Genomic DNA, 12,475 nt, shown 5'->3' on the forward strand with positions numbered 1-12,475 from the left:
AATCATTTTCAGATGCTGTCAGCTTTTTTGGGGGTTTTTTCCTTTTTTTTTTTGCTCTTGTCTCTGTCCTCCAGTGACCATTGCTTGGAGAGCCCTGCACATGCCCGGAGGGTTTTGCTTTTAGGGAAAGGCTCAAATATCAAAGTGGAAAAAAAAAAAGCACTCTGCAACCGAAAAGCTGACCAGAAAGCCCAGCACGTCATTTCAGCAGCAGAACATTATTGTTACTGTGCTGACAAACCCCTTTTGAGGGCAGCAGAACAGGCCAGCACCGTTTTAGATCTGTCTCGAAGCCGCACGTAACCAAAATAAATATAGGGTTACATAAGAAACGGCATCGCCTGCTCGCTTCTGCTTTCCAAGCCTCATCGTCAAGCGAGCGCCGTTCCAGGCCGGCCGCGCTCACGGATAACGCGGAGCGAGGGCCGCGTCCGTCCCCAGGCTAGCTGAGCTACCGTCATACCTGAGCTGAACGTGGCTGAGAGGATGGGGTCCAGCCTCTTAGGGCCTCCTGTGAAACGCGAGTCCCTGCACAAAGATGGACAGGTTGGCAGAGACATGCAGTGGCTCCAGGGAGCTGCTAATATATATATCCACTCTGAATAGTTTGGACGGTCCAGCTCAGCCCGAGTGACTGATGCACAGGCCGCCTTCCTAATATTCATTTATTCATTTTTCCTGAGCTCTGGTGTTGTGCCAGCTGCTGGGTCTTGCCTGCACAGTGGTGGCTCCAGGACCTCTCATGCTGGTGGCTTAATGCATCTCATTTGAAGCCTGCTGCTTAGGCCTTTGCTAACATTTGGGGCTGAGATTTGCCCTGCCAAGCGTCTGCCGTGGGCTGGAGGCGGCTGGGCCGTCAGGAGAAGCAGTTTGTCCGTGTCTTCCTGCAAGGGCAGGGATGAGGACTTTGTTCTGCGCGTGTTAGAAAAGAAGCTTATGGAAACAGGTCAGAAATCTCATAGGGTGCATCTACCGTGCAGTCGCACTGGCCGGCACTAACCCTGACGCACCGCTGCTGCGTCGCAGTGACGAGCTGCGCAGTAGTAACGAGCTGTGCAGCACTAACACCGGTTACAGCACAGACATTTAGGACTTGTGCAAGCTTATTTAGTACTGCTTATGCAAGCGCTAAACGACTGAGCAAGCACAGTCCACCCTTCGTTTAGATGCAGCCCCAGAGGAGCGTGTTAAGGAAGTAGTATTGGGGGCCTTGGACTTGATATTCAACAGGCACTTGCCCTGCAGCTGGGGATGTGGTTTTTATCGTCGCCACAAACCTCTCAAATTTGGTGAATTTATGAGTTTCCGAAAGGGGAAAGAGGCTTTGGGACAGCGGGCAATGGACCAACTGTGAGGGTAGGGAAGGGGCTGATGAGGACGAGGAGATGGACCATGGGGGAGAGAGAGGGACTAGCTTGGGTGTTTTGGAGACTGGATGCCTGCCTTCTTTGCTCTCCATAGCTTGACTAAGGCAGAAGGAGCTGGAGGGGTGTCCGGGCTCTGTGCTATATGGGGTCAGGCTGCATGCTGCCAGGGTCCCTTATGGCTTTAAGCCCTCTGCTAGAGGCAGGGAGAGTGGACACAAGCATTTAAGCAGGCGGGCACGCTTACACCGTGGCGGTAACACCTCTGTGCCCCCAAGCATGCCTGCACACCAAGGCCAGAAACATGCCAGCCATGGCAGGGGGTCGGACTCGTAATCTGCTCAGGTCCCTTCTGACCCAGAAACTGTGAAACTATGAGGCTGGCCAGAGTCGGGCCCTGCAGCCGCTCCGGAGCGCACGGAGGCCTCTGCAGTGGCATTGCGGTGTGATGGGACCCCGAGTCGGCCGAGGCCGCGAAGGTGCGAACTCCTTCTCCGCTTTCTGGGGCTCACACCAGCAGGCTCCGTGGACTGCAGGGCAGCAGGGGCTCGTGGAGACACGCGCTCGCTGGCTCTCCTGTCCCCACCGGAACAAAACCTTCCACAGAACAAGCCCACTTTCAACAGGGAACACGGAAACGAACACAGCAACCACATAATCGTCCCGGTCGGGTTCATAGCCCGTGGGTGGGAGTGGGGGAGCGGGCGGTGCTCAGGCTGGACCACCCTGCAGACCCGCAGTTCTCAGCCTGGGTGGCAGGGAGACCTCTGAAGGGTGACGCAGGAGGTGTGAAGAAATGAGTAGAAAGCAACCTGCAAAGAGATAAGATACATTCATGTTTTAAATGGGGTGCTGCTCAGTTCACAGTAGCGAGGGGGGGCCTTCTGTCCAAGGAGGGATGCCTTGAGTCTAAAATGGTTGAGGACCCACGGGGGTAGCTGCGCTGTGGGGACGGTCTCCGTCTGCAACCTCCTGGCAGGGACAGCTATCCTTTGGTCATACAAAGCAATCCTACAACGTGCTCTATGGGCTGCAGAAGGGGACCCTGGACCCACAGACTGGCCCCGTACTGGGTTCAGAGTCACTGCCAGGCTGTGCCAGGAGGGACCCAGATTCATAGGATCATGGAAAATGAGGGTTGAAGGGACCGCAGGAGGTCACATCTAGTCCAACTCCCTCCTCCAGGCAGGACCAGCCCCAGCTACATCATCCCAGCCAAGGCTTGGTCTACCCGGGTGTTCAAAACCTCCAAGGATGGAGACTGCACCACCGCTCTGGGTAACCCATTCCAGTACTTCACCACCCTCCTACTGACAAAATTCTTCCTAATATCTAACCTAAACTTCCCTTGCTGCAGCTTGAGCCCATTGCTCCTTCTGTCACCTGCGCCCACTGAGACCAGCCCAGCTCCAGCCTCTTTGCAGCCCCCCGGCAGGGAGGTGACGGCTGCTATTCAGTCCCCCTCGGTCTTCTCTTCTGCGGGCTAAATACGCCCAGTTCCCGCAGTCTCTCTTTATACCCTCGTGCCTCCTCTCCCCACCTGCAAACCGGGGTAGCCACGTTCCCGTCTGGAAAGCGGGGCCTGGTGAAACCACGTTCACTCCTGTGTGTGGAGCAGTCGGGTTCTGGGCACCAGGCAGGAGCCCAGGAGGAGGTGAAAGACTGTCCCCTCAGAGGGGCTGCAGGAGCACGGGGTCAGTGAGACACGTGGCCTGCTGAGGGTGAGAGTGGCTAGCAGCGGAGAGTGGTTCCTGGGCATTGCCCTTCCAGTTTTCACCCATTAACCTCAACGCATCTGACCCAGATGAGTATTGCTGTTGTCACATTGCAGGCAGGGAAACTGAGGCACAGGGATTGGCAGTGATTTAGCATTTAAGTCCCACTTCAGCCACACGAGACCATGAGCTCTGGGAGTGAATTTCACATTGTGTAAAGACCAAGGAAGCGTCTTAGCCTGGAGATTATGTCTGGTAGAAGCAAAGTCCTTTAGCTCGCACCGCTCCCGGAAAGCAATAAGCTGCAGCAGCAAGAGGACGTTGTTAGGTGACTGCACTTTCTGTGCTAGGGCTTTTGCTAGCACAGTTATGCTAATAAACAATTGTCCCCCTATCAGACAGAGCTACATCTGCACACTTGGTGTGTAAATTGCCCTGGCACTTAGGGGAAACAACCCAACACCAGCAATAGCAAATAGCAAGGAGTTCACAACCCATCCGAGGACTGAAGACGTGTTGCCATAAGCTATACACTGGACGGCTGTAATTAGGGAATCAGTCCATCATATTGTAATGCTGCAGACCTCAGGGCTCAATTCACTGACTAATGCATTTGCAATGAATCTGAGACTCACGCATGTGCAGGGGAGTTAATGGACTAGCTAACACTTGTAAAATAATTGAGGATGACAGCAAGGCAAGGTCCTGCTGCTGCTGTTTGCAGCTGGAACCAGCAACTGCTGATGCATTAGGACTCAAGAAACACAGAGAGAAAAGTTCTGGGTCCAGTTGAACCAAGCGAGGAAATGCAGTCGAATCCAGCGTTGGGATGTGGCCGGTGTACCAGGCAGAGCTTAAACGGTGCGTCCTGGGATTGCCCAGCTTCCAAAGGGCTTTGGTGTGAAACCCCACGTCTGCAATTGCAGGTCTATGCTGGAAGTAGTTTTTACGGGTGCAAATCAAGAGTGATTCTAGGGACAGACGTAACAGAACAAAAGACAGTGCACTAAACCAGTTTCAAAATGGTTGAAACTGGTTTAAGATAAAACCTGGACGGATGTAGCATCAGACTTAACTGATTTAGGTCAAAGCAGTTTATGGAATTTCGGTCCCAGCCCCGAAAGGGCCAAGCCAGCATCAATGAGACCAGGGCTCCTTGTGCTAAAGATTGATTCGTTATGGACCCCGAGAGAAACCCTGGTTCATTCTGGCAGGATTAGAGCCCAGTGTTGCACGACTGCAGATTATCAGATACCCTCACCCTCTCCCCCCAGCTCTTTGCCATCTCTTCTGCTGCTTCCTCACTTGCAAGCTGCCATGCCCAGACCCCATTCCTGGCAGCGGACCCTGCTTTATTCCTTCCTTAGTTGTGGAGAGAAAACTGGATGGGGATGCACAGAGCCCAGGCTGGGGAGGCGAGGCACTGCTTGGAACGGCAGCAGCTGCGAGGGCAGCCTGGGGAGCTGATGGCTTTCTTTTTTTTCCCCTTTGCACAGCCACATCTCTTTCATTTTGGCAGCCCAGCGCCACCAAGCTAAACTGGGACCTTGCATTCGATTTCATGCTACTGTCTCCACATTTGTAATTAGCATTAAAGCTAAAGTATAAGTTCCATCGCAGAGGCATATACTTTGCTACACTTTAGCGGTCCAGCAGCTTCTTAATAAGTTGTGGCTGGGTGGGTTGCAAAGAGTTTGTTTCAGGTAATGGGCGACATCAGCACAAATGGGTATTGTGGACAAAAACCAGCTGTTTTTAAAAATGAAAAGGTCTTTTTTCCCCTCCTCTTTTTTTCTTTGCTTTTACCTACCCCGTCATTTTTATGTTCAGCCGGTCCAGGTAGCGTAGCTTAGAGACCTGGCAGCAGGCCCTGCAAACTTTCATCTTTATGTTGCCCATTTGAGTCCCTACCAGGTGGAGAGCAACTCTAAATTGTTAAGGTTTGATGACAATTAAAAAAATCTGGTGCTGTCTCTCCAATATCCAGCAGACAGCTGTCCAGTTTGCAAAATCTCTCATTGCAAGTAGTTACCCTCTGAGAAGTCTAAGGAGGGGGACAAGGATTTGGCTATGGAGGAGAGATGGTACATTTGGCTCTTAGAAATGTTCTTCTCCATATTATTTTGGTCAATAGGTTAGAAGCTTTCATTGCAAACAATTTTCTTCTTTTTGCAGGGTGGGTTTCAATGGTCTCTTGACTGGGCTTCTATCATAGGCACTTAATTCAGGCGTAACAGATAACGGGTAGATATTTGGCTGGGGTCTTATGACCCCAGCACTCATTCCTGCCCAGGGCAGGATGATCTGGTTAGGCCCCTTCCAACCCTAAGCACTATGAAACTATGAAACAGGCTTTTTAAAAGCTGCAAATGTGGACTCTATTAATAACAACAGAGCCTAAACATTGCTAAGGAATGTATTGCCTTTGATTTTTGGATATTGCCTTTGCTTTGTGGGTTTCGTGTCTCTGATCTATGTAGCTGCAAGGAGTCATTTTAAATAGAAGTGACACTGCAGAAGCTACTTTTGACAACTCGGTTTAGTAGTGAAGACCGTAACCTAGTTCTCTCTCTCCTAAGGAAAAAAAAGATCTTTATTCGAAAAATTTGTGCGTGTTAAATAATAGTATTTACATTTTCTTGTGTGTGCCTATTTGTGTACCTGTAGGGCTAAAAAGACATGCGTATAGTCATGTACCATGTGTACCCACATGAAAAAAGTGGGGAATGACATAATTTATTCCCATGCTAGTTAAGTTGGCAATCTGAAAGCATTTCCATTCTTCCAGCTTGGTTTTTCAGGGTTTTATAAACTGAGGCATACAGGTCTGTAATGTATGCCTATAACTGAGAATCAGATGGGACCATTTTAAAAGGCTACATTTGCTCTGGTTTTGAGTTCACCCCATGGGCAACTGTTTCTGGGTCTGCAAAAAAGACAATTTACAATGGTTAAAAATCTAGATTTTGGGAAACAGAAGTAGCAGCATCCTTTATCAAATCCACCCCCCTGCTCAAAGCAGGAGCAGCCCCAGCCAGATCATCCCAGCATACCCCTGCACATGCAAATCGTATGTATGCACAATAGTGTAAGCAAAATGATATTGGATGTTCTTGCACAAATAATAGCATTGGAAAAAGCTATATGAAATCCTGTTTTTAGGCCCATTTATGTTATCTGGGGTAATTCTACCCCCTTCTGGATTTCCTCTGGTTTTACACGGCTGCAACTAAGATCAGGATCTGGCCAACTATCTTCAGAGGGGAAAGAAGTACCAATGCCATGAAATAAAAGACCAGGTCACTGGTGGCTGTGAATAATAAGACCCATTTGGCTTCAGGGGATCTACATTGATTGATGCCAGCTGCGTAATTGGCCCACAAAGCTCAGTTCTTTGCCTTAAATAGCTGCCCTGTGCCTTTTTGGTGGGGGGGAAGAAGGTATCATAAATAATGCTCACCAGGGTGCCTCAAAACTGGCCTGATCATGAAAAACTTGACACATTTTGAAACATGACGAAATGTTGTTTCTGCAAGAATTTGCAAAATCATTTGTAATAAAATAATTCAATCCTGAGATTATTCGTACTTGAAATGAAAAGGCTTCAGTTTCCAGGGGGAAAAACACCATGTTTTAATTCTCCCCAACTGTCTCCCCATTAGAAAAACCCCATTTGTCATTAAATGTTTATAAAAAAAAAAAGGGGGGGATAAAAAAAGTGTTATAGAAAAAATTGCAGGGGACAGAGGTCCACTGCAACGATGACAGCAGGCCAGGTCCTAGCGTTCTTATCCCATCCCAATGCATGAAGGTTTTAAATCTGAAAAAAAAAATGTTTTATTCCATTGACAAGACCCAGTGGTGATTACCACCCTGCAGCTTCATTTGTATACGGCAGATGTGTTTACATGTTTGAACTTAGGAGCTGACATTGCCTTTAATGCAAAGCGCCCATTGACTTCCATGGAGTTCAGTCCATGGGGTGATAGCTGCAGTTCCCTGCGTGCCTTCACTCCAAAGTGCATCCGCCTCATGAATAAGCACCCCAAGGGTGAAGTAAGAGAGAGACACTTGGGCCCCCAGCTTTGTTAGGGGCAAGTGCAGGATAGTTGGCTAATTAAGAGTGAAGCAGAATCTCCAAAAAAGGCTTATTTGGAGTCAAGTGTCCAAGTACAAGTCAGGTGACCTATAAAGGGGGCCTGTGTGAGAGTTCAGCTCCCTTGAGGTTCAGGTCCTCCTAGGAGCTGACATGGGGAAACAGCCAGGTAAAGGCCTGGGAGGGGTCAAAGGAAGTAGCTTCGGTGGCTGAGGGTTGAATGGACATGATCCTTCACCTAACCTAGGGGAACGCTGGCTGCAGCTGGCAGATGACAGAAGGAGCAATGGGCTCAAGTTGCAGCAGGGGAAGTCAAGGTTGGATATCAGGAAAAACTTTCTCACTAGGAGGGTGGTGAAACATTGGACCAGGTTACCCAGAGAGGTGATGGAGTCTCCATCCTTGCAGGTTTTGAAGACCTGGGTAGACAAAGCCTTGGCTGGGGTGATGCATTTGGGGCTGGTGCTGCTTGAAGCAGGAGGTTGGACTAGATGTGACCTCTTGAGGTCCCTTACACCCTCATTTTCTATGATTTAATGACAGCATATACATATGTGCACCCTTAATGCATCTTAAAAATGGCGGTTTTAGGCTATTTGCACTTAAGTTTGATATAAGTGCATCTAGTCCAATCCCTTGCTTAAATCTGAGCAGGGGGTTGGACTAGATGTGACCTCCTGAGGTCCCTTACAACCCTCACTGGCTGTGATTTTAAGCTGGAAGGATGGACGGACAGATGGACCCGCATTGAGATAGAGGCACAGCTGGCAGTTTTATGGCTCTGGGCAGAGATGCCAGAGTTGAGGGGGAAAATGCTGCTTCTGTAGCATAGGCTCCCTAGCAGAGAGCAACAAAAATGATGAGAGTCCTGGGAAACCTGATTTATGAGGAAAGGTTGGAAAATCTTCACATCCATCTTGCTGGGGTCATCCAATCCCAGCAGTCTTTCCTACCCAAGCGCAGGGGGGCTGGACCCGATGATCTGTAAGGTCCCTTCTAGCCCCTCGCATCTGTGAAACTGGGATTACCTTGTCTGGAGAAAGGAAAAGTGGGAGGAGGATTTGATAACAGTCTTCAAACACTCGAAGGATGGTGGTAAAGAAGATGGAGATGGACTCTTTTCTGTAGCCAGAGGAGACCAGAAAGAATGGACTTATATTGCAACAAGAGAAGATCAAGTTGGCCATTAGGATGAACGCTCTCACGAAGAGGGTAGTTCAGCATTTGAACGGGCTGCCCAGAGAGGCTGGGAAATCTCTATCCCAGGAGAAGCTGATGAGCAATTTAAGCAGACGCTTGTCCGGGATGGTTTAGACAGGAATGATCTTGCCTTGAGTAGGAGCTGGGACTAGATGCAACTCTCAGCCCTATTTTTCTGTGATTTAGTGCATCAGTGTTGAAGCAAATGTAAGCCCTGGGTGATTAGGAAAACTTAACGTGTCATGTCCCTCATTTTCTTTGAAGAAAAAAGAGAGGACTGTAGAAAGCAGGGCAACACGTATTAAGATGGGGCTTACCCTTGTTCATCTTTCCCAAGACATAACTACAAAGGGAGTCAGATCATTGCTGAGTATATCTGTCCACACTATGAAACTTGTCATTTAATGCGGTATTTTATTTGGCTCCCCTTGGCTTCAGTGAACTTTGACTGGGCCTTTTGGCTCCGGGGCTCCTTTGAACATAGGGGTCTGGGACAGACATTGCATAGACCAGTTTGAGCCAAATCAGTTCAGTCTGATACTACATTCAACTGGGTTTATCTTAAACTGGTTTCCACCATTTTAAAACTAGTTTATGTGCACCGAATTTCTGTTCTGTTACAGGTTTAAACCAGTTTCTGATCACTTAAACCGGTTTATGTGTAAGATCTGTCCCTCACCTAAATCTTTCTACACCCTCTTGAAAAGTGACTTGCAGAGGGTTAATATGTGGGAAACCTCTTAAACAGCCGAAGAAAACTGAATGCATTGCACTGCAGTTTCTCAGACTTTTCTGAGTGGTAATCCCTTAGTAAAAAGCAGAAAGGCATCAGTGATGATAAAGCAACATAACTGAGCCCTGTGCGTGTTCAAGAAGCTGACACAGGATAAATACTTGACCTCGAAGGAGAAGGGTGTGGAGGGAACAGAGAAGTGAGGGTTTGTGGGTTTTTTTCCCTTTCCTTTAGATGCTAATAAAGTTGTAAGTAAGTGCTTGTGCCCCCAGCCTGGTTGAAAAACACCATGTGCATCATGTATGTATTTGCTGTAAGATAATGCCGGTTCCTAGCCAAAGCTACAAATAAAATTATTTGTGCAGTAAATACAATGACACTAAACTTTTGCAATATTGAACTCATCAGTGTCCCAGGGACTCAGGTAGACAGCCACCAAACTTCTGTATCATCTAGGCAGCCTTCCCCCTGCTTTCTTCAGAGACCCTCGGAGACATACCTTTATAGGATGCCCCGATAACCACCGAATTTGAGCTCTGAGCAGGGGGTTGGACTTGATGTAACCTCCTGAGGACCCTCCCAACCCTCATTTTCTATGATTTTATGATTCTATTTCATGCCAGAGAGAAGAGCAAACTTCAGCGTGCGCCAGGGCCCTCGCTGCCAGCCGTTACGAGGTGGGCACCCGGCCGAGCGCTCTGCCCGAGTGCGGCCGTCGCTGCGTTGTGGGCAGGGAGGTGGTGCATGGGGTAGGTCAACCCCAGGCCGTTTGGAGGTCATCCAGTGCTGATGGCTGGCAGGGAGTCCCTGTCTCCTGCATCAGCTTCAGTCTCCGAGCAGTTGTAGACTGCAGCACCGCACGCAGCACGGGGCAATAAGCTAACCTGGAGGTAAGAAAGGCCTGGATAATTCTGGCCAGCGCCACACCCAAAAGGAAAGGTTTCAGCCTTGCAGCAGATATGGATAGTGGAAAGCATTAGGGCCTCATGTGCATATTAAACTTCATGGTGGCATGTGAACCCCCTCACTCAAGGGCTCTCCAGGGAGAGGGGTGTTTCCCCTGGGAGCTCTCAACCACAGAAGAGAAGAGATCTGCTGGATTGCAACCAGCCTGGGTCCTTGAGCTACTTGGCAACACCTTGTGGTCAAAGTATTGAAGGCAGAGAGTGGGCTGATAATACTTTGCCACCGTTATACCCCAAGCCATTTTCTGAGCTGCTGCAGCAATGTTCTCTATTGGTCAGCTGAGCGTTTCTTGTGTTTGCGTCGCTAAGTCTCCCCGGACATGCCGGCTGCTTCGTATCGCTGGGCATTGCTTACTCTCTCTGCCTCTGATTCTGTATGCAGAGATGTATTGTGCAGGTATATGCAGATGTACAAGTAATGTTAGGGATGAGCCTGAGCTGCAGGGTTTTGAGCTGGATTTCACCCGCAGAGGGGATTCTGATTCAGATAAAGACCTATTTATGTCAGTGGAAATCATGCCATTGACTGGAGTGCAAAGCTCATTTCAATCCCTCATGCCCTGATACGGGCTCCATAGAGCTGCTCATGTGCTTGACGATAACCGCGTGTATACATGGTTTGCGGGGCTGGGGCATAGGTGTATATCTATCCACAGAAACAGAGGCCTGGGGCAAAGGCTTCATCCATGTAGGAATGATGATGTTGTCACCCAGCGTTTTCAGTGGCAATACATCTGTGGTGTTTTTGCTTTCACAACCAGCCTCTCCTAGGGTACAGGCTTCTTTCCTGCAGCCTTGGGAAATTGTTTCTTTGTTTTGCCAATTCTTCCGATCAGCAAGTTGGGCAAAAAGTATTTGGCAAGAGCTATTTCTGGTGTTCCACTTTGTAAAATGTTTCTGTCCTCACCTGGGAAGCAAGTGATATATTTTTTAAGTAGATTACAATATTGCCCATTTATTTTATAATCACTGTCATGAGAACGGTGGACTTGGGATGTTTTGTGCCTGGGCTTATAAGTTTGCAAGAGAATTTTGAAAGCCAAACACATGATGCACAGCGGGGTGTGAAGTTCGTTCTGGATGGTAGCAAAGGCTTTCGCAAAGTCACAGTAAAGAGCTATTATGGTATCACACTGTTCCTTCTGGCATAGAAATGTGTTTTACAAATGATGTGCCCTTGTTGCCAAGAAGGCGAACGGCATCCTGGGCTGCATCGGTAGGAGCGCTGCCAGCAGATCCAGGGCAGTGATTCCTACCCTCTGTTCAGCACCAGGAGGCCACATCTGGAGTCCTGTGTCCAGCTGTGGGCCCCCACTACAGAAAGGATGTGGGACACACTGGAGAGAGTCCAGTGGAGGGCAACAAAAATGGTTGTGGGCTGGGGACATGACTGGTGAGGAGAGGCTGAGGGAAATGGGCTGATTGAGTCTGCAGAAGAGAAGACCGAGGGGGGTTGAATAGCAGCCGTCACCTCCCTGCAGGGGGGCTGCAGAGAGGATGGAGCTGGACTGGTCTCAGTGGTGCAGATGACAGGAGCAATGGGCTCAAGCTGCAGCAAGGGAAGTTGAGGTTGGATATTAGGAAAAACTCTCTCACGAGGAGGGTGGTGAAGCACGGGTACAGGTCACCCAGAGCGGTGGTGCAGTCTCCATCCTTGGAGGTTTTGAAGCCCTGGCTAGACCAAGCCTTGGCTGGGATGATGGAGTTGGGGCTCATCCTGCTTTGAGCAGGGGATTGGACTAGATGTGACCTCCTGAGGTCCCTTCAACCCTCATATGAGTCTGCACAAGTATGATCGAAGCCCTTAAAATTAGCACCTGGTATTGTACAAATCAGTTAGCAAATGGAAGAAGAACAAGAGGTGGCAACACATGACAGCCTCGTACTAGTATTTCAGGCCAACTGAAATAGATGGGGATGATGACATTGCCTCAGAGACACGGACACCACCGTTGCAGCTGGTTCTCTGCAGCAGTATCAATACCTAGGATAACAGTAAGAGCCTCTAAGAAACTTCATCTCTCAGTTTCTAACCACTACATTCCTATGATAACCCTAGAGAGTCCTCTGCTTTATGACACATTTTAATTTATGGGTAATAAGGGTGCAGAGTGCACTAATTTTGTGTCATCTTAAGGTGCATATTATCCCAGGAAATACATTTCTGCAGTTTCCAGGAATCGCAGCTGCATATTGAAGTTCCAGGACATTTTCTCCCTGGTTGTCTGTAATATTAAGACTTTGAGAGGATATTGTTGCTGCGGAAGATTAGTGCTCTCCAGTGACCGCGTCTGATTCCTTAGAAAAACCCGAGACCTTTAATTATAACCTAATCATCTTGATCAGGACAATAAATATAACAAATGCGAGGCAAGAATGTGTGCGAGTGAGTGAGAGAGAGA

Source organism: Crocodylus porosus, unplaced genomic scaffold (genome assembly GCF_001723895.1).
Source record: "Crocodylus porosus isolate Cpor-Errol unplaced genomic scaffold, CroPor_comp1, whole genome shotgun sequence".
In the NCBI taxonomy this organism is placed as follows: domain Eukaryota; kingdom Metazoa; phylum Chordata; order Crocodylia; family Crocodylidae; genus Crocodylus; species Crocodylus porosus.